Source organism: Lepus europaeus, chromosome 11 (assembly GCF_033115175.1).
Source record: "Lepus europaeus isolate LE1 chromosome 11, mLepTim1.pri, whole genome shotgun sequence".
Classification (NCBI taxonomy): Eukaryota; Metazoa; Chordata; class Mammalia; order Lagomorpha; family Leporidae; genus Lepus; species Lepus europaeus.
Window position 1 is genome coordinate 15,841,147 of NC_084837.1, and position 22,668 is coordinate 15,863,814.

General features: G+C 38.7%; 1 protein-coding gene and 1 non-coding gene across 2 annotated transcripts in view; both read left to right on the forward strand.

Annotated features, from left to right (window-relative positions):
- GABRG3 (gamma-aminobutyric acid type A receptor subunit gamma3) overlaps positions 1–22,668 on the forward strand; it is a 651,067-nt gene that overhangs the window by 135,838 nt on the left and 492,561 nt on the right. The window lies entirely within an intron of this gene.
- Positions 11,966–12,067, forward strand: LOC133770668 (U6 spliceosomal RNA). Its single transcript, XR_009867372.1, has one exon. It is a non-coding gene; the product is annotated as a U6 spliceosomal RNA (small nuclear RNA).

Below are 22,668 nucleotides of genomic sequence, written 5' to 3' on the forward strand. Positions count from 1 at the left end.
CTGGCATCCATATGGGATGCTGGTACTGTAGGCCGCTATGCCATAGCACCAGCCCCAACCCTGATTCACTTGTTAAGCATTCTTTTGGTTATTATTATCCTTCAGCTGTCTTTCTAGCTTTAATTTTTTAGTTTTAAATAAATTAATTTTTATTTGTTTGGAAGACAGACACACACAGAGTGAGAGAGTATGTGTGTGAGAGAAAGAGAGAGAAGAGAAATATCCCATTTTTCTGGTTCACTCCTCAAATGCTCATAACAGCCCAGGATGGGCCAGGTAGAAGCTAGGAGCCTGGAACTTGGCACGGAGCTCCCATATGATGGTGGCAGGGACTCTAACTGAGCCATCATGTGCTGCCACCCAAGGTACCCATTAGCAGAAAGCTGGAATGGGGGAGTGGAACTGGTACTCAAACCCAGGCTCTCCAATATGAGTTGAAGGTATTTTAAGCAACATCTTAACTGCTGTGCCAAATTGCCCACCCTGCTCTGATTATCCTTGAGCATTCTGGTAGAGTTGATTCTAATTTTGGCCAACATTTTTGGGAGGAAGGCAGTGGAGGTTCCTACTCTACCATTTTTACTGATGTCACACTCTTTAAATAAACTTCTGTTATACAGTTAATGTTTTCAGTTGTTTTAACCTAGAGCCTTAATCATGTTTGTCATTTCCCTGTCTTTTTTGGATCCTCTGTTGAAAGTGTTCTGTTGCATCCGTGCATCCACTGCTTCTGTGTCTGGATCACATTAGCCACAAACGCTCATGTGATTCGTTTTGCCTGTTTTTCATGGCTTTCTTGACAGATTTGGGGAATCGTTGATTTAGAGGAGATGATCTCCCAGATTTGAGGTTTTTTTTTATTATTTGAAAGAATTATGGAGAGAGAGGGAGAGACATCTTCCATCTGCTGGTTAACTCCCCGAATGGCCACCAGGAGCTTCCAGGTCTCCCATGTGGGTGCAAGGGTCCAAGCACTTGGGCCATCTTTAGCTTCTTTTCCAGGCTTTATTTTAGCAGGGCTGGTTAGGAAGACGTGAGTCTTATAAAGAATATTTGTATGTGCAAGTCTTCTATGTACAAAAGCATTGAGAAATGTCTTTCTCATTGTATCTCTGTTATTATATTTTTATAAGTTCCTGCAGCATCTATACTTTCCTTTTCCACCTTCTGAGAGCTTATTCTGTCTTGACATGCCTGCCTTTGACAGTTATTCACTACTTTGCAGCCCCTGTGGAAAGACCGTAGCACACACGCTTAATGGTTTCTCTTGTTTTCGCCAACAGCCAAATGGTGTTCTGGAGGCTCTATGTGGTGCTACCCAGTCTGTGGGGGCAGCTTATACATCTGATCGTACTCATCTCTGACAACATAGTGCTGGTGAAAACAGTAGGCAGGCAGTCATTGAAACAGAGAGGACGTGCTTGTTAAATATTTGTTTCATTTGTGGGCAAGCTGAACTAAGAGTTTTTCAGAACAGAAAGGGATCATTGAGATAACCTGTTCAGTGTCTTCATTTTACAGATTGTGCAGTGGACTTGCAGAATCCACCAGGAAGTAGATCTTTCCCAGACAGATGTACCTACTGCTGCACCATGTAATTGCTTCTACCTCCATCTAGATGGTCTACATCTGTGGCTTTTCATTACACTTTACTTGTAGCTGTGCTTTCAAACTTCTTTGTGGTGCAATTTAAAGGGAGTGAGGAGGTACCACCTCTCCTAATACATTTTTCTGACACATTTCCCCAGTTATTAGAACTTTCCTTCTTCTCATTCCTAAGACATGTTGTTGGAATGAATGAAGGGATTTCCTAGAAGGGGAGCTAACTCAGAGCAATGCCTGAGCATCCTGCCTGAGTGGAAGGCCCTGGCACCTGGGACTTGAAGCAGGAAATGGAGTAAGTGTAAAATTCAAAGAGAGCAGAGTCTTGGGTGATTGCTGACGTCATAAATAAGAGTGCCAATTGTTAAATCAACAACGGAGTCACTGGGTACATGCTCCCCACGTAGGATCTCTGTCCTTAATGTGTTTTACTATGAAACTTAAAAACACTACTAGTCGAACAGTACCCTATACCTTGTGCGGTTGTGTGAGTGCATCCTGTTGAAATCCTTGCTTAGTATATACTAAGCTGATCTTCAGTATATAAAGGTAATTGAAAATGAAACTTGATGAAGGGCGGATGGGAGAGGGAGAAGAAGAGGGGAGGGCCACGGGAGGGAGGGAGGTGGGGGGGGGAAGCCACAACAATACAAAAGTTGCACTTTGTAAATTCACATTTATGAAATAAAAAAAATGTTATGTGTGATAACCAAAAAAAAAAAAAAAAAATTCAAAGAGAGCAGGTCAAAACTAAGAGCAGCAGGGTAGGTAAGCCAGAGACAGGAGAACAATGATGAGATGGGAAAGTTGCATCCAGTCTGACTTGGGTTAAAGCCTAGATCTGCTATTTGTGTGAATATGGGCAGATCACTTACATGTTTTTCACTTGTTTTCCCATAGGTATGATGGGTATAATAATAAAAGATTAATGAGGAAAGTATATGAAGCACTTAGAACACACTGCTGACTTATGAGTGTTGCTGTCATTACTGTATAATTATTGTTTATAAACAAGATGTTAAGCATATGACTCCCTGGTGGAATTAGAGACCATGTCATTCAGTACAGTTGGCCTGGCCAGTTCAGGGTTTTCACAACCACAGATTCAAGTGAATCTGACTGAAACATTCAACGAAAAAAGTTTGTGTCTCTGATGAACACATATACATTATTTTCTTGTCATTATTCCCTAAATAGTATAGTGAACAACGACTTACATAGAATTTGCCCTGTATTAGGTATTATAAGTAATCTAGAGATGGTTTAAAGTGTGCAGGAGCATGTGTGTACTTGCATGCAAACCCCATTTTATAAAAGAGAAATGAATGTTGGCTGATTCTGTATACAGAATTACAGATTCTGTGTTAGGTCTCCACTGTTGATTCTTACATTAGGCATGCAGGAAGATTGTTTATGGTCATATCTGGGATATTTTTGTGAAAATGAAAGTTCTTAGAAGTACTTTTTTGCTTTGCTTTTATGTTTAGAGAAGATACCAGACTGGAAGTTTTGGTAACAGTATTTTTGAATATTCAAAACCAAAACTCATTTTTCCATGTTATAGATGCTCAGAAAGTCAGAGGTTGACTTAAAGAGCCGTGAAAACGATACTCCAAATGGAATGGATGCTATTGTACCTTTCACATGTTGAGGTCCCTTCGATGTGCTAACTCATTCACTAATGTACTTCATCTGGGAGGTGGCAGAGCATAGTGGCTTAAAGTTTAATCAGATTACCTGGTTTTAGGGCAAATTCCATGAAATCATAAGCAAGTGCATAATCTTTTCAATCCCATGAGTCCTCACTTAAAAAATGAAGATGCTAATAATAGTACATTTCTCCACCAGTTGTTCTGAAAGTTAAAATAGGTTTGATGTATGTAAAATGCATACCAAAGTGCTGGGTGCAAGGTAAACACGTGTAGTTAGATTTGGTGGTCACAAATATTTATTCAATATAAGGCCAACCAACCTTTTTTAGCTGCTACTTCATGTGCCTCGCCCTGGACTCAGTGCCCAAGGACCCAGGTCCCTTCCCTTCCTGTTTTGTAGCAAAGGCTTTACCATCAACTTCAGAAACTCCAAGGGTCAGCTTGATTTCCTTGTTACTGCTTTGGAAACCAGCACTCAGAGGGCTTGAGAGCAGGGCTAAAGCATTTGGTGGGAGGGGGATTATAGCATGGGATTCCAAGTGAGGGCAACCAGACTCAAACTTTTCCCAGAACCAACTGTGTTCTTGAAAAGTCTGCCCTCTTAGTTGCAATTACTGGCGCCATAAACTAGAGTGTCAATTTGTTGTGTCAACAACAGGAGCCACTGTGCGCTTGCTCCTGATGTGGGATCTCTGTCCTTGATGTACTGTACATTTTGATTTAATGCTATAACTAGTACTCAAACAGTATGTTTCACTTTGTGTTTCTATGTGGGTGCAAACTGTTGAAGTATTTTATACTAAATTGATCTTCTGTATATAAATAGAATTGAAAATGAATCTTGATGTGAATGGAAGGGGAGAGGGAGCGGGAGAGGGGAGGGTTGCGGGTAGGAGGGAATTTATGGGAAGGGGAAGCCATTGTAATCTATAAGCTGTATACTGGAAATTTATATTCATTAAATAAAAGTCAAAAAAAAAAAAAAAAAAGAAAGCAGGATCTCCTATTCTCAACCAAAGAGAACAGATGATCCATTTTAATGTGTTTGCAGTGTGGCCATACTGGTGGGATTGGATTACCTGGGTTCCTGGGAACACAGAAAGCATGAGTAGAGGGAAGTGCTTATGCAGTGAGCAGGGAGAATCTTCTCATTTTGATGGATTTGGACCTGAGAAACGTTATGTCCCCTTGTGCTTATACTAATAAGTTCTTCTTAAAGCTGTATAATGAAGATATTTTCCTGATCACAGAGCAATAGATGTTTATTGTTGAAATGTGAAAATATAGAAAAAAGCTTAGGAAACCAGAAAGGAATTCTAAATGTCACCATTTACATTTTAGTATGAGAGGACTCCAGAAAGTTTGTAGAACATGAAATAAAGGGGCCAACATTGTGGTATAGCCACTAATGTCATGGCTGCAATGCTGGCATCCCAAATGGGCATTGGTGCATGTCCTGTGTGCTCCACTTCCAATTCAGCTCTCTGCTAATGGCCTGGGAAAAACAGTGGAAGATGGCTCAGGTGCTTGTGCCCCTGTCACCCATGTGGGAGATCTGCACAAAGCTCCTGGCTCTGTCTGGCACTGTGGCATAGTGAGCTAAGCCTCTGCCTGTGGTGCTGGCATCCCATATGGACACTAGATTGTGTCCTGGCGGCTCCTTTTCCCATCCAGCTCTCTGCTTTTGGCCCTGGAAAGCAGTGGAAGATGGCCCAAGTGCACTGGCCCCTGTACCCAAATGGGAGGCCCAGAAGAAGCTCTTGGCTCCTGGCTTTGGATCAACCCACCAATGGCAGTTGTGGAAAATTAGGGAGTGAACCAGAGGATGGAAGACCTTTCTCTCTGTCTCGCCTTCTCTCTGTAACTCTGCCTCTCAAATAAATAAATAATCTTTAAAAACACACACACACACACACACACAAAACAACAACAACAACAACAAAGCTCCAGGCTCCTGGCTTCAGCCTGACTCTGCCCTGGCCATTGTGCCCTCTTGGAGGAGTAAACCAGGTGATGGAAGATATTTCTTTCTCTGTCTTTCCTTCCCTCTGTAACTCTGACTTTCAAGTAAATAAATAAATCTTTAAAAAAGGAAAATGAAATTAAAAGGGGGCCAGCATTGTGACATAAAGGGCAAAGCTGCCTCCTGAAATGTCAGCATCCCATATGGACATCAGTTCACATCCTAGCCATTCCACTTCCAATTCGGCCTAGGTAAAGCAGTGGGAAATGGCCCAAGTGTGCCTAGGTAAAGCAACAGGAGATGGCCCAAGTGTTTGGGGCCCTGTCACCTACATTGGAGACCCAGATGAAGCTCCTGGCTCCTAGCTTTGGCTTGGCCCAGTCCTGGCAGTTGCAGTCATCTGGGGGAGTGAATCAGCAGGAGGGAGATCTCTCTCTCTGTCTCTCCCTCTCTGTAACTCACTTTAAAATATAGATAAATTTTTAAAAATAAAGGAAAAAAAGAATGGAATTAAAAGAAAAGTTTATTTGGCTGCAAAAAAAAATTTTAGGTACCCATAAGTTTCCATGAAATTTTTGAAAACTCATTGTTCATAATGTATATTTTGAATATACATTATGAACACACACACAGAGTTTTTACCTAAAATGGCATTTTCCAGTTTGCTTTTTAAACAAAGCATATCATAAGTACCTGTGTAATTAATTTATTTTTCACTACACTACATTTTGTCAGAGTTGATGACTCTGTGTATGACCCGGGATACTCTCCACCCTCTGAGAGGCAGGGATCCTGCAAACAAACAGTACTGGGTTATCTGACACATAAGTATCTCCCATTGCCCGTGAAATAAAGAGCATTTCAGTAACAAATTGCACAAGGGTTTTGGTTTAACCTATATTTTTACCCTTATGTCAATAGTATCTTTGGTTTCAGCAACTCTGTTGAATGTAGGCACTAATATGATGGTTTTGGCTAATGTACATGGATTTTTACCTAACTTCATGGTAGTATAATAATTGGTATATACATGTGAGTATATGCATATATATATACTTTTATTTTTAAAGATTCCATATGTATATGTATATGTAATCTTTAAAAAGTACATGAACAGTGGGTATTATAAAAAGAAAATTATGCATGGCATTCAAAAATTTTTAGCCAAAATAAATTTATCTTTTTTTTAAAGATTTATTTTATTTATTTGAAAGAGCTACAGAGATAGGTAGAGACAGAGAGAGAGGTCTTGCATCCGCTGGTTCACTTCCCAGATGGCTGCAATGGCTGGAGCTGCACCAATCTGAAGTCAGGAGCCAGGAGCTTCTTCTGGGTCTCCCATGTGGGTGCCAGGGCCCAAGACCTTGGGCCATCTTCTACTGCTTTCCCAGGCCATAGCAGAGAGCTGGATAGGAAGAAGAGCAGCCAGGACTAGAACCAGTGCTCATATGGGATGCCTGTGCTTCAGGCCAGGGCTTTAACCCCCTGCACCACAGCACCAGCTCCATAAATTTATCTTTTAATCCATTTTTTCCATGACATTTTTGAAGTACCTGGTTTATATATATATATATATATATATATATATACACACACACACACTCAGAAACACACATTGACCTATAGACACATTCTTTTTTTAAAGATTTATTTATTTATTTGAAAGTCAGAGTTACACAGAGACAGAAGGAGAAGCAGAGAGAGAGAGAGAGAAAGAGAGAGAGAGGTCTTCCATCTGCTGGTTCACTCCCCAGTTGGCTGCAATGGCTGGAGCTATGCCTATCTGAAGCCAGGAATCAGGAGCTTCTTCAGAGTCTCCCACGTGGGTACAGGGGCCAAGGACCTGGGCCATCCTCTACTGCTTTTTCAGACCATAGCAGAGAACTAAATTAGAAGTGGAGCAGCCGGGACACAAACTGGTGCCCATATCAGATGCCGGCATTGCAGGTGGCGGTTTTACCCACTGTGCCATAGCGCCGGCCCCACACATATTCTTCTATAATGACAGATGAGAGATCTGGGAAGCAAGACTGCACCCTTGATTCACACCTGGAAGGTCAGCCTCAGCTGTCTTTACTGCACACTTTCTTGCCGAGGATGTGGAAAATCCAAGCTTTCTCATTTACAGTGACTTCCTTTGGGTGGTTTCTGTCTCTACTTTAACTGATGATGCACTGGAGTGTGTCATTATCTGCCAGTGACATCCCTTCCTTCTGCAATCACATGTGATTGTGTCACAGAATTGAATAATCTGTACAGCCTGCCCATAATTCTCATAACCATGTTGGTGCCCATCACTTTCTAGCAGAGAATGGTGCTACCATAGGGAGAGAGGAGATAAGGATCATCTGCTTTCTATCTCTAAATTTAGGTTTTTCCCCTCAGGATGTTGTCTTCTCTCGGTGAATGTTTGGAAATTTAGCCTCCTCCCAGTGGAACCTCCAGGGCCTGCTCACAAGGAGAGACAGTGACCCCTGCCATCTGCACACACCTCTGCCTTCTGCCACCAGGGCTGCCAGACAGAAAGGACACACGTTCCTCCTGGCTCTGCCTTTTCTGCCCTCCTCTTTCACACCAAGCCCAGTGTTCAGACCTGGATGCATCATTCCTTCCGTGCCTTCTGAGACTCTGTCCTGCTGGCTGCAGGGTTTCCCAAGGGCCCACCTTCCCATCCTACACACCCACGAGAGCTCTTCAATTTCCAGCAGTTCAGCTTGACCTGGATTATCACAGCTGATAAACAGCCACCATATGGGCATCCTGGCAGGCTGTAAATTCTTGCATTCAGAAATGCTCCAATTCATCACATAGAGTTCCCAGCAAAGGATCAACAATCACCTCATTCTAAATCATGACAAATTGTTCTTCCACAGATTCACAGTGGGTGCTATCACACAAATCAGGGCTCTGGTTTCCCTGCATTTTCCCCTTCGTGTTTGTCCTTCAATTTGGCAGATATTTGTTGAGCACAACTGTGTAGAGGTCCTGGGCTTAGCATTGCCAAGAATATGGAAGTTGATCAGAGAATGTCTGAGCCCTTCAAGGGTATCTGGTCTGGGGAAGGGGTAAGATGTGTTCTCAGACATCTGGTAAACCAGATGAGTCATTGTGATCTGCTGGATTTTGGAGATTAGAAAAACATCAGCTCTTTCAGTAGATAGAAGATGGGCTGATTACTCACCTTTGTGCCCACAGTTCTTACATGTTTGGGCTTTTGGGCTAAAATTATTTTAAGACAGGAATCTCTAGATAAGGCCTGAATTCAGAATAAGGTTTTTTCCCCCTAATTATCAGGAACTCTGTGAATGTACTTTATTTGAATTTTTCCTGGGAGGGATGAATAATGGCTATGTTACTGGAGATGGCTGGTTAGAGGTTCTTGTCTGTGCAAGAAAGAATTCAGATGTGAGACAGAGTCATGGTAAGCTAGATGGTGAAGTGTAATGAAGAGAAATACACCTGACAGACCAGATTGGTGTTTCAGGAAAGAACTGAGGGCCCAGTCTGCTTTAGACTGATAATGAAGAGAGTAGAATTGACCAGGTAGACAGCTCAGTCAAGGACTCAGAGCCCAGTGTCTGCATTCAGACTGGATTTTTATGGATTTGAGCATGATTTGATTTTTATGGATTTGACCATTTCTCCTCCCCTTCTCCTTCTTCTGGAAAATTGCTGGATGGGAGGTTTTCTGGGTGTGGAATTCCCAACAGTCCTCCCAGAAATTTATCAGCACAGTGTTATGGGACACACCGCCTGGGTGCAGGCTGGGGATATTCTCCTAAGTTGTCCCCAGGAAGAGGACTAGGAGCCACCTAACAAGGATTTGAACAAGAACAATACTTTGGATATTTGCCTGTCAGGTTTGCTTCTACACTTTCCTTCATTCCACCCATAAAAATTCTCATTTTCTTTGAAACTTCCCATTTTATTCCCATTTTCTTTCACCCCTCTTACATTCATAGGCTAATGTCTACTTACCTACTTAACAATGAGACACTAGGACCTCTTTATGACTAAGCATATTAAAGTCTGAAACCACCTTGTAAACGATCAGTAGATTTCAACTGTCGGAATAGGGTCAAGTTTAGGTCTCGTCTAATTCTTTTTGTGTTTGCTGTTTTAGTGCTGTGTCCATCTCTGTATTGAAACATTTGTGAAACACATGCGATGTGTCACCTATGTCAGTGTTTTCTACCAGAGTTTGGGTTCCAGCAGGCAGGTTCTTGGAGACTCTAATCTACCATCTGGCACATACAAAATGTAAATGCAGAGGGAACTGCATAGAGAAGACCTAGGTGAGTGGGATAAATGTTTTGAGGCAAGAGTGTAGTTTAGGGTGAGCCTTGGGTACATAGAGCTTAGGAAGAAAGGTATATTTACCTGGAACAAACTCACAAATTAAGGTGTGAAAAGGGTTAGGAAGAAACTCTGTCTTCCCTGTAGACACAATGGACCACATTTACAATTTTTTCTGCGGGCATTAAAATTGATTAATTTTCAGTTTGTTTTGTCCTCCGCTTTCTCTCCTTCTCTCTGTCTCTTTTTGTCTTCTTTCTTTCTCTTTCTCTGCTTCCTTCTGCTACCCTCTCCCTGAATCTTCCTCTTAGGGCGCCAGCTGTAATTATAATCTTCTCACAATTTTCCGTTTACCCTGGAGCAGAGATATTTAACTGGAGGAATTCTGTCATCTCCCTGTTCCTTTCCCACAGAAATAATTTTTGGCAATGTCTGGAAATGTTTTTATTGTTGTGTCTACAGGAAGCATTGCCCTGGTTTGCTACTGAACAATGCACAGCAAAGTCCCCCTGTCCCAAGGAATTATCTGGCCCAAAATGTCAGTAGTATAAAGGCCTTGAGAAAAACTACCCTAGGTAATAAGTGCATAATGATAATATTCCAAATCTGTTGCCACTATTGATAAAAAAAAAAAACCTTTCCTTAACACTCTGTTCTTTTTTTTATCAGAGATGTAGTAAGAAGACATGAAAAGAAAGAAAGAGAGGAAGAAAGAAAGAAAGAAAGAAAGAAAGAAAGAAAGAAAGAAGGAAGGAAGGAAGGAAGGAAGGAAGGAAGGAAGGAAGGAAGGAAGAAAAAAAGAAAGAGGAGTAATAGCAATGAAGTCCTGACTAACATAGACATAGGTTAGGCTTGAGTGTCTTGGAGCCATCACAATTTTAGTATTCTGAATTTTTGTGAATATTCTCTGAGAACACAAGGAGAGATGATCCAGATTTTTTTTAAATACTGAATGCTAATCTTAAAGGGTCTGATTCTGAAAATATGTTCCCATTTTTATTCAACCAGATTTGGATACCAGAAAGAGAAATTACTTTGTTAGTTTTTCAACAAGAGATTTAAAGAAATTGTTATGAGGTTATTTTGAAATAATTTGAATCTTCCTTAAATGTACTTTCAGGATTTAGTGCTGAAAGTCTTCCACATCTGATGAGATGAGCCAAGTCTTTCCTCGTTCAAATAAATTAGAAATTCTTATAGAATTCACATGTGGCATTTAAATTTCTATTTTAGAAATTACAAAAGAAATTATTCCAGAAAGATAAAAACTCTGATTGTACTAGACAAAATGTTTTAAAATATTGCAAAGACTGCTGGTTCCAGGCAAGGTGGAGCAGCTTCTTTGCTCGCAGGTCCTTCTTCTTAGGCTAACTGCTTTGGATGGAAGAAAACAAACAAACATAGGAAGAGGAAGGTGAAAGAAGAAGGCCACTTGCCTAGGGACTTTCTGACAAATATGAGTTAGCCACAGTCCCATAATATGATGCCGCAGACGCCAGGGATATCATCCAGACTAACCCATCATACAATGAAACAGGAAAATGATAACTTGAATTGAAGAAGAAAATAGATGCCAACATCAAGGTGAATGTTACACTTATATGGCAAAAAAAATGTAGTATGAAGAGGAAATGATTAATTATACATTTTTACTTTTTAGATTTTAATTCTAATCTTTTTAAGATTTGGTTATTTAATTGAAAGAGTTACAAAGATAGTGGGAGAGACAAAGATCTTTTATATGCTGGTTCACTCTTCAGATGGCTGCAATGGCCAGTACTGGGCCAGGCTGAAGCCAGGAGGCAGGAGCTTCTTCTAGGTCTCCCACATGTGCAGCAGGGGCCCAAACACTAGGGCTGTCTTCTGTTGCTTTTCTCAGGCCATTAGAAGGGAGCTGGACCAGAAGTGGGGCAGCAAGGACTCAAACCAATCTCCGCAGGAAATGCCAGTGTTGGCAGGTGGTGGCTTTACCTGCTTGCCACAATGCTGTCCCAAATTGTATTTTTAAAGTGAGAAAAGCCAAAGGACTAAATAGAAGTAAGTTTCCCACATTTCATTCAAAATGGTAAAACCCTGTTTATGTCAGTAGATTGTGATAAGTTACTGCATTAGTGTGCTAGAGTTGCTTAATAAAATGTCACAGACTGTATACCTGAAGCAACAAAAATTTATTCTCTCATAGTGCTGGGGGCCGGAGGTCCAAGATGAGCGAGGTTGGTTTCCTCTAGGGCTCTTCTTTCCTTGGTTTCTGCATGGCTGCTTCTCCTGTGTCTCCATTTTTTTCCTTCCCTGTGAATCCATTTCCACATTTTCCTCTTTTAAAGATACCAGTTATATTGGATTAGGACCCAGCCTAATGGCCTCATTTTAATATAAAATAAAGATTCTCTCCACAATGTGCCTCACACTAAGGTCTGGGCATGAATACCTCAACACATACATTTTGATTCTCTGTTCAACAGCACACATCACCAAAACTGGAATGACACTGAGAAGACCAGTGTGGTCCCTGCACATAGATTACATGCAAATTCATGAGTGTTCCATATTTTTTCCTAAATCTTTCAAATCTCCCAAAACTTTAAAATAATAATTCATTTACCCTGTCAAGAGATAGGCAATATAGAAAGATGTGAAATGGAATTTCAAAAATGCAAGGTGTGGGGAAGAATGGAATGCAAATGCTGAGTTTTTAATTAGTTTCTAAAACTGTTTTGTTTCTTTTCCTAACTTTAAAATCATTGTCAAATTGCTGTAATTTAAAAATAATTTTTTAAGTCAGAAACAACATTTTATTATTTTCCGGTTGGTATTAATCCTTTTGTCCATGACCTTGACCCCAGAACGAGTTTGGCCAAGCACCTCATATGAATAAAGATGTGCACTTGGCCTTGGGGATGCAGTTTTGAGCAAAACAGACTGACCCTGTGCCTTCCAGGAACTTACACTGTGATGGAAGAGAAAGACCGTCAGTAACCAGTTGTATGCATGATGATTTTGTGAAAATAATAAGCACTGCCCTGAAGTACGAAGAATTGGGAGTGTGCAGGACTGTGACCCAGTCCAGAATGTCAGGGGTCTTCCTGAAGAGGTGACACTTTTACAGGTGCGGAATGGTGGCTGTGGTGCTAGGTTAAGAAGTGGGAAGTTCTCTCTCTTTCCATGCAGAAAGAATGTACAGAGCACATAGGAATGTACCCTTTTCAAGGTCCCTAAAGAAGGCCTAGGCTAAGTACAGGAAGGACAAGTAAAATCTGAAGGCCTCAGAGAGATCTCTGGAACCCTTTGATGTGATTTCCTCCAACCTTTTTCTAAAAATCATTTTCCCATACCTATATAAATATACACCTTTTAATTTAATGGTAAGCAATTCTTCTTTCTCCCTGCAAGGTACTTTCTCCAATTCATTCAGTTCTCTGCTCCAATAACATCTTATCTGAAACTTCTCTGACTTGTAGATTTCTACTATTACTCCCTGATGATTCGTTTCCATACCATGCACATCTTTTATGAAACAATTCATTAGCATTTGGCAAATTATGTGTTTATATTATAGAAACCTTGCTCCTTCCATCTTATGATATATCAATTCCCCACAGCAGGAAGGCTGTCTGTTCAACTCTGTTCTCAGTGTTCAGTAAATGCCTGGATCAAAGCAAACATTGAATAATTATTTGTAGTATGGGTAGATGAATTATTCCAAAGGCTGTATTATCTTTTTGAATGGCTGCATATCATTATGTTGATCAGAATTGCCATAATTTACTTGATGATTCCAATATCTCTGGGAATTTGTGCTGTTTCCAAATTATTGCCCTCCCACTGTTGTAGTAAACATGTGTCTTTGCAAACGTGTGAAACCATTTCTATGTTCTTGGTATTGCTGAGTCAAAGATAATACATACTTTAAATTTTGATGCATAGCATCATATTTCATACTCTAAAAGTGTTGCTGATTCACACCCGAGCCAAGAATTTATAAGAATATGTCCATCAACGGATGACTGGATAAAGAAGTTGTGGCATATAGGCATGATGGAAAACTATTCAGCTGTAAAAAGAATGAAATCCTGTCTTCCACAACAAAATGGATGCAATTGGAGACCATTATGCTTAATGCCATAAGCCAGTCTCTAAAAGACACACAAAACACATCTCGGAGAAAATCACTTACCTGCAAAGGAAGATTATAAGACAGGGAAATGAAAGGGAAGAAACAGAGGCTGGCGCTATGGCGCAGCAGGTTAAAGCCCTGGCCTGAAGCACAGGCATCCCATATGGGCACTGGTTCTAGTCCTGGCTGCTCCTCTTCCAGTCCAGCTCTCTGCTATGGCCTGGGAAAGCAGTAGAAGATGGCCCAATTCCTTGGGCCCCTGCTCCCACATGGGAGACCTGGAAGAAGCTGCTGGCTCCTGGCTTTGGATCGGTACAGCTCTGGCTGTTGCAGCCATCTGGGGAATGAACCAGAAGATAGAAGACCACTTTCACTGTCTCTACCTCTCTCTGTAACTCTGTCTTTCAAATCAATAAAATAAATCTTTAAAAAAGCAAAGGAACTACCAAAAAAAAAAAAATAAAGACAACAATATCAACATGGCAGTAATTAGGTCTTGCATATCAATAAACTAAATACAATTAAGTTTTCTGATCAAAAGACCTGGAACAATTGGGTTTAAACAATAACAACAAAACTACACTACTATATGCTGTTTGTAACGAGCTCACATCACCTCTGTGAACATGCATAGAATGAAAGCGGAAGAGTGGAATAAGATATCCCATGAAAATGGAACCAAAAAGAAAGCAGTAGTAGTAATATCAGAGAAAACAGTTTTTAAATCAAAAGCCATAGAAAGAGATAAATAAAATCACTATATAAAGATAAAATGTTTAATTCAGCAAGAAGAAATACCAGTTGTAAATATATATGTACTCAACATCTAAGCACTGAAATATTTAAAGCAAACACTAATAATAGGCCTAAAAGGAGAGATAGACTCCAATACAATGACATTAGGAGACTTTGACAACATGTAAATTTTGGAGAGGACACAATTCAACCCTTAACATTTATCTTCATATTGTAATGAAAACTGTGCAGATAATATACTAAGAATGCTGTAAATAAAACAAGTGATCCTACACACTGTCCAAGAACCCTGAGAACTATAAGAAAAGAGAAACAGAGAAAAGAGAAATATGATGGGGGAACCATAAAATGTCACCAATCACCAATATCAGAAATGAAGTGAGGTATAATTCTATATACTCCACAGCCACTCAAAGGATAAGGAAGTACCACACTCAACTTTAAACTCACAAATTTTGCACCATTGTAAAATGAGATTATTGGGCACATTCATTAAAATCCACAATTTACCAAAGAAAATGGAATAGAAAACCTGAATATTCTTATAACTATTAAGTGATTGAATTAGTAAATTCAATTAAAAATTTCCCTCAAAAGAAATCTTAAGTCTCATATTGCTTAACGAGAATTTCATCAAGAAATTAAGGGCGAATTAGCATTTGCACAGTCTCTTCCAGAAAATAGGAAAGGAATAAATACTCCCCAATACCTTTTTGAAACTAATATCTCCTGTTACCAAAGCTAGATAGTAAGAAAAAGTTACAGACCAGTTTCTTTCTTATGAATGGGATGTATTCCAGAAATAGAAGGCTAGCTCTACTTTAAAAATCAATCAATATATTCCATCATATCATGGTAAAAAATTGCATACCATTTGATGCAGAAACTGTAATTGATGAAATCTAATACATATTTATGGCAGAAACTTTCAGTAAAGTAAGAATAGAGGAAAACTTTAATCTGATTCAGAACTGTAGAATACAAACAAACCTACAGCTCACTTCATACTTAATGGTGAATAACTGAAGATATGGAAAAAGCAAGGTAATTTGTCTTCACTGCATTGTTCAGCATGGTACTGTAAGTTCTAACCAATGTAAATAGCAAGACTAAGAAACAGAAGGCATACGTATTAGAAAGAGTAAAATACAAATGCCCCACGTTAGAGAGTTTGAGGGATAATCAGCGCTTACAGTGAAGAAGGCTGAAAGTCAAACTAGGCTGTAGAAATCATTTGGAGGCATAGTCTTCTCAAGGAAGTTCAGTTAAATGCCCTGGATTAATGATGATGATGGTGATGATGAATTTTTGTTAAACCATGCTTGTAACGATCATTGTGCTTTGGCTTTCTGCAAGATTTTACATGGTGACCGTGGTAGGGTACATTGTTAGTTAAAGTCTATGAAGTCAATTTGAATTTATGAGAATGAATTTGGCGAAGATTATCCTATGTTCATGCAACCACAAATGAGTTACTTTCCATACCATGTGGTTCAGGAATATGATGCTATGTTGAATTATAGAATTTTTACTATATTAATTGATTATCTTAATTCTTTTAATAAAAGTACTAATAGATAATAACATTTTAATACTCATTAAATGTAGTATGTGTGATTTTCCATATCTTCACATGAATTTTTGTACTTTTCCCTCGGTAGTACTCAGAAGAGCACTACCTCTATTAAAAATTAAGCCTGCCTCAAATATTGATAATCTTAGGAAAAACAAATAAAACTGCCACTGATAAAAATGACATAGCACAATTTCTGGCTAATATTTCTTGTCATTATTTTTTATTATTATCCTTTAAAAAAGTGAAAACCTTGGTTTGCCAAGCATTCAGATTTGTGAATTATGAGATCATAGTCATATTCCTAAAGTTTCTCACTGATCAATGAATTGAGAAGATTTAATAGCGATTTGTGTGTGCTGTGTCATCTCAGTCATGTAGAAACACACTCAGTGATGCTCAGCAGGTCCCAGGCCCACTGCAGGCCTCACCTTTTCTCAGACACATCCCATCAGTCTATACACATTTGCCCTGTACTGCCAGCTCATTTCCAGGGGCTGCCTACGCTTTTCTTCAAGCGTTAGCGTAGTCACTTTTACTTATTTTAATGTTTACAAACTAAGTCCTTTACAGTCAAAGTCTCAAGTTGAAGACCGCCATTCACACATAGTTAAGGTAACAAGCATCTGGACCCTAGGGTCTGGGCTTCCTCATAGAAGGGTCCACTCAGAACCACCCAGGCACCCAGGCCTGCAGGTGCCCAGACCATACAGGGATGGGCCTGCGTTGGAAGAGAATAAGAAGCAACGAGGCCACATTTATAAACTCCAAAGTGTAGGCAGCAGAGAGCATAGAGAATATACAAGCAAAAGGGCTAGGGACCCTTTAAATCTTTCTTTTTTGAAATTGCAAACAATTTTACACACCCATTGTAACAAGCACATAGTACAAGGGTGTATTAGGAATAGTTAACTCCTGTTTCTGTCCCTGGTTCTGTCCTGCCCACCTGAGGTGACCTATATCAATAGCTTGGTGTATATCCACCCACAGTTTTCTTCTTGCTCTTATATATGCCTTCAAATATAGAATTATTTGCCTTTTAAATGACTGCCTTTAACATGCTCTTTGAACATAAGTTTCCCACAGAGAGGACTTTGTTTAATGGTTAGTGGGAAAATAAATAAGCACTTGTGTTAATGAACACAAGGCTAGCTCAGCCAGAACCCTATGGAACTGTGCTGCTCAACATTTGGAAATTGCCAAGGTGATGTATTTCACTATACCATACCCCTGTAGAGAGGGCACAGAAAATAAAATGTTCCTTGCCTTATGATCTTTGGAGAAGAAAAAAACCTGCTCCTAATGAAATGTGGCATCACATAAAAAATAGCTCTGGTTAGCTCTTGTTTGTGGGATACTCAGCTGTTTTTTCAGCCTCAAAGTGATGATTTCAGTAATTTTATTTCTATGTGATATCACATTTCTAATTTTTTGCCCATGGCAATGAACTCCATCAGAGGTATGAGCAAGGATGGGCTAATTCAAAGTGGCAAAGTACTGTTGCCCTCCAGAGACTCTTCACAATCATAAGCATGATTCAGTAATAGCCAAATTTTAGTTTGTAAAGATATTAAAAATAGACTATCATATGACTCAGCACTCTCTCTTCGTGGTATATTCCCAAAGGAAATGAAATCACCCTCTCATAGAGATATCTCCATCCCCATGTTCATTGTAACACTATTCACAATAGCTAAATATACTCATAAGCAAAGTGGCTGGACTAATGAATGGTGGGTGAATGTATATTGGCACTGTGTTGTATTTATGCATTGGAATGTTGCCCAGCCCTAAGAGATGAGGTGATCCTGACACTTGCTGCAACATGGATAAACTTGGTGGACATTATGCCAAATGAAACAAACCAGGAACAGAAAAAAAATATTTCATATCATATAATGGAATCTCTAATATATTTTAAAAATATAGGCTCTGAGCTTAAAAAAAGAAAGGAAAAGAAATAAGCAAATATTTCAAATCTATAATCTAACCTTGAGAAAATAAAAATAAACCCAAAGCAGGCAAAAGGAAGACTATTAAATATGTGGACAGAAACTAGTGCAATTGAAAATAGAAAACAACAGAGAAAATCAATGAAACGAAAGCTTGGTTCTTCAAAGAATTAATAAAATTGATGAGGCTTTCACAGGACTGACAAGCATAGAAAAAAAGATTATAGAACTCATCATTTATACATCCACAACTGTTTAAAGATAACAAGGGAACCCTGAAAGACTTTATGCTCATAAATTCAACAACTTGAAGAAATGAACCAATCCTTTGAAAAGTATCAACTGCCAAAACTCCAGCAGAATTAAATAGAGTATTAAACAAAGTGAATATGGTGAAGTCCTGTATACCCAATACTCAATATCCTTACTGTTAATATTTTACGTTACTATTTTACATTTGTCACAAGTCTTGAGCCAATATTCATAAATTATTAAGTCAAATCTACCCTTTGTATTTATTTTATAATACAGGCAGTACTTTATTCTGTGATTTTCCTGTTCAGGTATCCATTCAGCATACCACATAACATTTAGTTGTCATGCCCCCTTGTGAGTTATTTTTTCTTTTTCTTTATTTTTTGCTCTTCTTTACCTTCTGGTATGACAAGTAGCTCCAGAATCATCCAGTATATTCTCTGCCTAACCATTTTCCCAAGGATCATGGCTCCTTTTATTGGAGGATAGTGTTAGAAACCAAGACTCGAATGTAAGGTGTGCTCATTGCTCCTGGGTTTCATGGCTTTTAGATTCCCTTAGCTGAAAGTCAAGAAAACATGATGTATAAACTAACTCATACATGATCTCATATCTATGTATCTATATTTTTGCGTTCATCTACATCTATGCCTATATCTATATATAATTCAAATTCCAATTGTTCATTGCTTGCATATAAGAAAGTGACTTTTCTATATTGGTTTTATGCTTGCAACCTTGGTGTATTTGCTTCCTAGTTCCAGGAGTATTTTTGTAGTTTCTGTAAATGTGGGAGTTTTCTTTTTTTTCCCTTTTTTTTAAAGATTTATTTATTTATCTAAAAGTCAGAGTTACACAGAGAGAGGAAAGGCAGAGAGAAAGAGAGAGAGGTCTTCCATCTGATGGTTCACTCCCCAGTTTTCCACAACACCCGGAGCTGCGCCGATTCGAAGCCAGGAGTCAAGAGCTTTTTCCTGGTCTCCCATGTGAGTGCAGGGGCCTAAAGACTTGGGCCATCTTCTACTGCTTCCCCAGGCCATAACAGAGAGCTAGACTAAAAGAGGAGCACCTGGGACTAGAACCGGCACCCATATGGGCTGCTGGTGCTTCAGGCCAGGGCATTAACCAGCTGTGCCGCAGTGCTGGCCCCATTTGAGTTTTCTACATAAAAAATGATTATGTCTTAGGTGAATAAAAACAGTTATATTTTTTCCTCTCCCACCTGTGTTACTCATTCCCTTTTCTTATCCTACTGTACTAACTAGGACCCCCAGCAACATGTTGAAGAGAAGTGGTGAGAAATCATATCCTTGCTTTGTTTTCAACCTTAGGGGAATACATTTTAGCCTGTTACAATTAGTTACGTTGAGAATATTCCTTGTATTATGTTAAGAATGTCCTCTTCTGTTCCTAGTGTTTTTAAATTTTTGTCATGAATAGATGTTCAATATTCCCAAAGGCTGCTTCTGCATTAATGGATATAATCATGTGGTTTATCTTACTTTGTTGGTTAACATGGTCATTTATGTTGATTGCTTTATGAATGTTGAACCAGACTTATATTTTGAGAATAAACATTACTTGGTTATGATGGCATTTATGTATTCAATTTATTAACATTTTAATGAATTTGTCATCCATATTTATGAAAAATATAGATTTCTAATTTTCTTGCAGGATCTTTATCTGGTTTTCATGTTAGAATAATGTTTCCTCATAAAATGAATTGGAAATGTTCTCTCCACTTCCATTTTTTGGAAGAATTTGTAAAGTAGTGGTGTTATTACTTCCATAGATGTTTGGTGGAATTTGTCAGTGAAATTATCTGGGCTTGTTGTTTTCTTTGTGAATGGTATTTAATTATCACTTAATTTCTTTAATAAACATGGGCTATTCAGATTGTCTATTTCCCATTGAGTAAGTTTTGGTAGTTTATGTATTTAAAGAACTTCATTCGTTTCATCAAGGGTATAAAATTTGTGTGCACAAAGTTTTACATATTATTACTATTTTAATGATTATGGATCAGTATTGATGACTCCTCTTTTATTTCTGATATTAGTAATTTGTATCTTTTCCATTTTTTCATGATTAACCTGGCTAGAACTTCTTTAATTATATTGATCTTTTCAAAGAACCTTCTTTTGGCTATGCTGATTTTTCTTTATTGTTTTCCTGTTTTGATTTTTATTGATTTCTACTCTAATTTTTATTATCTTCTTTTATATGTTTGTTTTATATCTGATTTTCTCTTCTTTTTCTAGTTTCCTAAGTAGAAACTCAGCGATCTTTTCTCTTTTTTTAAGATTTATTTATTTATTTATTTGAAAGTGTTATACAGAGGGAGGAGAGGCAGAGAGAGAGAGAGAGAGAGAGAGAGGTCTTCCATCCTCTGGTTCACTCCCCAATTGGCCACAATGGCTGGAGCTGTGCCAATCCGAAGCCAGGAGCCAGGAGCTTCCTCCCAGCCCCCAATTCATGTGCAGGGGTCCAAGGACTCCAGCCATCTTCTCCTTTTCCAGGCCATAGCAAAGAGCTGGATTGGAAGTGGAGAAACTGGGACCCGAATCGGTGCCCACATGGGATGCTGGTACAGCAGGTAGCAGCTTTACCTGCCATGCCACAGTGCCTGCCCCAGCTATCTTTTCTAATATATCTGCTTAATGCTGTCAGGATTCCTCTTAGCTCTGTTTAACAGTAGATAACAGATGTTGACAAGTTGTATCTTGCTTTCATTGTATTGAAATTACTTTTATATTTCTCTTAAGATTTCTTCTGTGAGTCATGGGTTATTGTAAAATACGTTGTTTAGTTTTGAAATATTTGGTGATTTCCTGGATGCCTTTCAGTTATTGGTTTCCAGTTTAATTCCATTGTAATCTGTGAATAGGGTTTGTGTTATTTCTGATCTTGTAAACGTGTTAACATATTCGTTGTGGTTCATTGCGTGGCATCACTTGATGAATATCCCATGAGACTTGAGAAGAACATTTGCCTGTTGTTAGATGGAGTATTCTATAATTGTCAATTAGATCCAGCTGATTTAGAATGCTGTCCAGGTCATTTATATCCTTATTGATTTTCTGCCTGCTTGATCTGTCAATTAGTGATGTGGATGGGAAAAGTATTAAATTCAGTCATAATAGTGAATTTGTCTATTTCTCCTTCCATTTCTATAATTTTTTTTCATTCATGTATTTTGACATTATATACTTAGGTTCTTACATTTTTTTCTTCTTGGAAAACATATGTTCTCTATGTGTATTTTTCTTTTTGTATTAATATAAATAGAACAAATTTTATGCATTCCATGGGTACAGTTCCAAGAAGACAACCACACTTCCCTCACTCCCTAGTCCCCCATTCTCCTTCCTCCCTCCCCTTTCTTCATTAGATTTTGCAAAGCCGTATTTTGATCCACTATGTATTCATGGATTTTAAAAAAAGTGTATAAAAAGGAACTTTTAATTCTATTTTCCACAATTTTTTTAAAGATTTATTCATTTATTTGAAAGAGTTACACACAGAGAGAAACACACAGAGAGAGATCTTCCATCTGCTGGTTTACTCTTCAAATGGCCACAAACAGCCGGGATTGGGCCAGGCCATAGCCAGGAGCCAGGAGCTTGGGCAAGGGGCCCAAGCACTTGGGCCATCCTCCGCTGCTTTCCCAGGCACATTAGCAGGGAGCTGGATCAAAAGGAGAGCAGCCAGTACTTGAACTGGCGCCCATATAGAATGCCAGCATCACAGGCGGTGGCTTTACCTGCTACACCACAACACTGGCCCCTTTCCACACACTTTTTAACATACCCTCATACCTTATTACTGGCATAGGAAAATGCTCAGAATGAAATAAGTGTATAAGATTCTCTCTGCTTTTTCAATTCTTTCACTACAAGTGGTGTTCTATGCCAATACTGTTCCACTGATATATTGGGTTCCATTGTATAATATTCTATTATATGAATATATCAGAATTTATTTACTATTTTTCTGTCATGCATTTAGGTTATCTAAATTAAAATTATAGAGAATATTGTTACTCAAAATCTTATTTGATGATATATATGTTTAAGTTAATAAATGGTGTATTTTGGAGCAATTTTAGTTTTATGAAAAAATTGATAATACACAATTCCCATATATTTTTCTCCCCCTACATACAATTTTCTTATTACTGATATCTTGCATTAGAATGATTTACTTGTTGTAATTGATAATCTAATATTGATACATTTTATTAACCATGGTTTGCATTATAGTTCATTCTTTGTGTTGTACAGTCTAGGTGTTACTACATTTTAATGACTTCTACCTCCTGTTACAGTCTCATACACAACACTTTCATTGCTCCCCAAATCTCTGTTCCACCCATTCATTCCTCTCTCCTCCAGAACCTGTGACAGCTACTAATCTTCATACAGTCTCTGTAGTTTTGCCTTCTGTTTACTTTTAGCTACTCAGAGTCTTTATATTTAAAGTGATTTTCTTATAGATGGCTT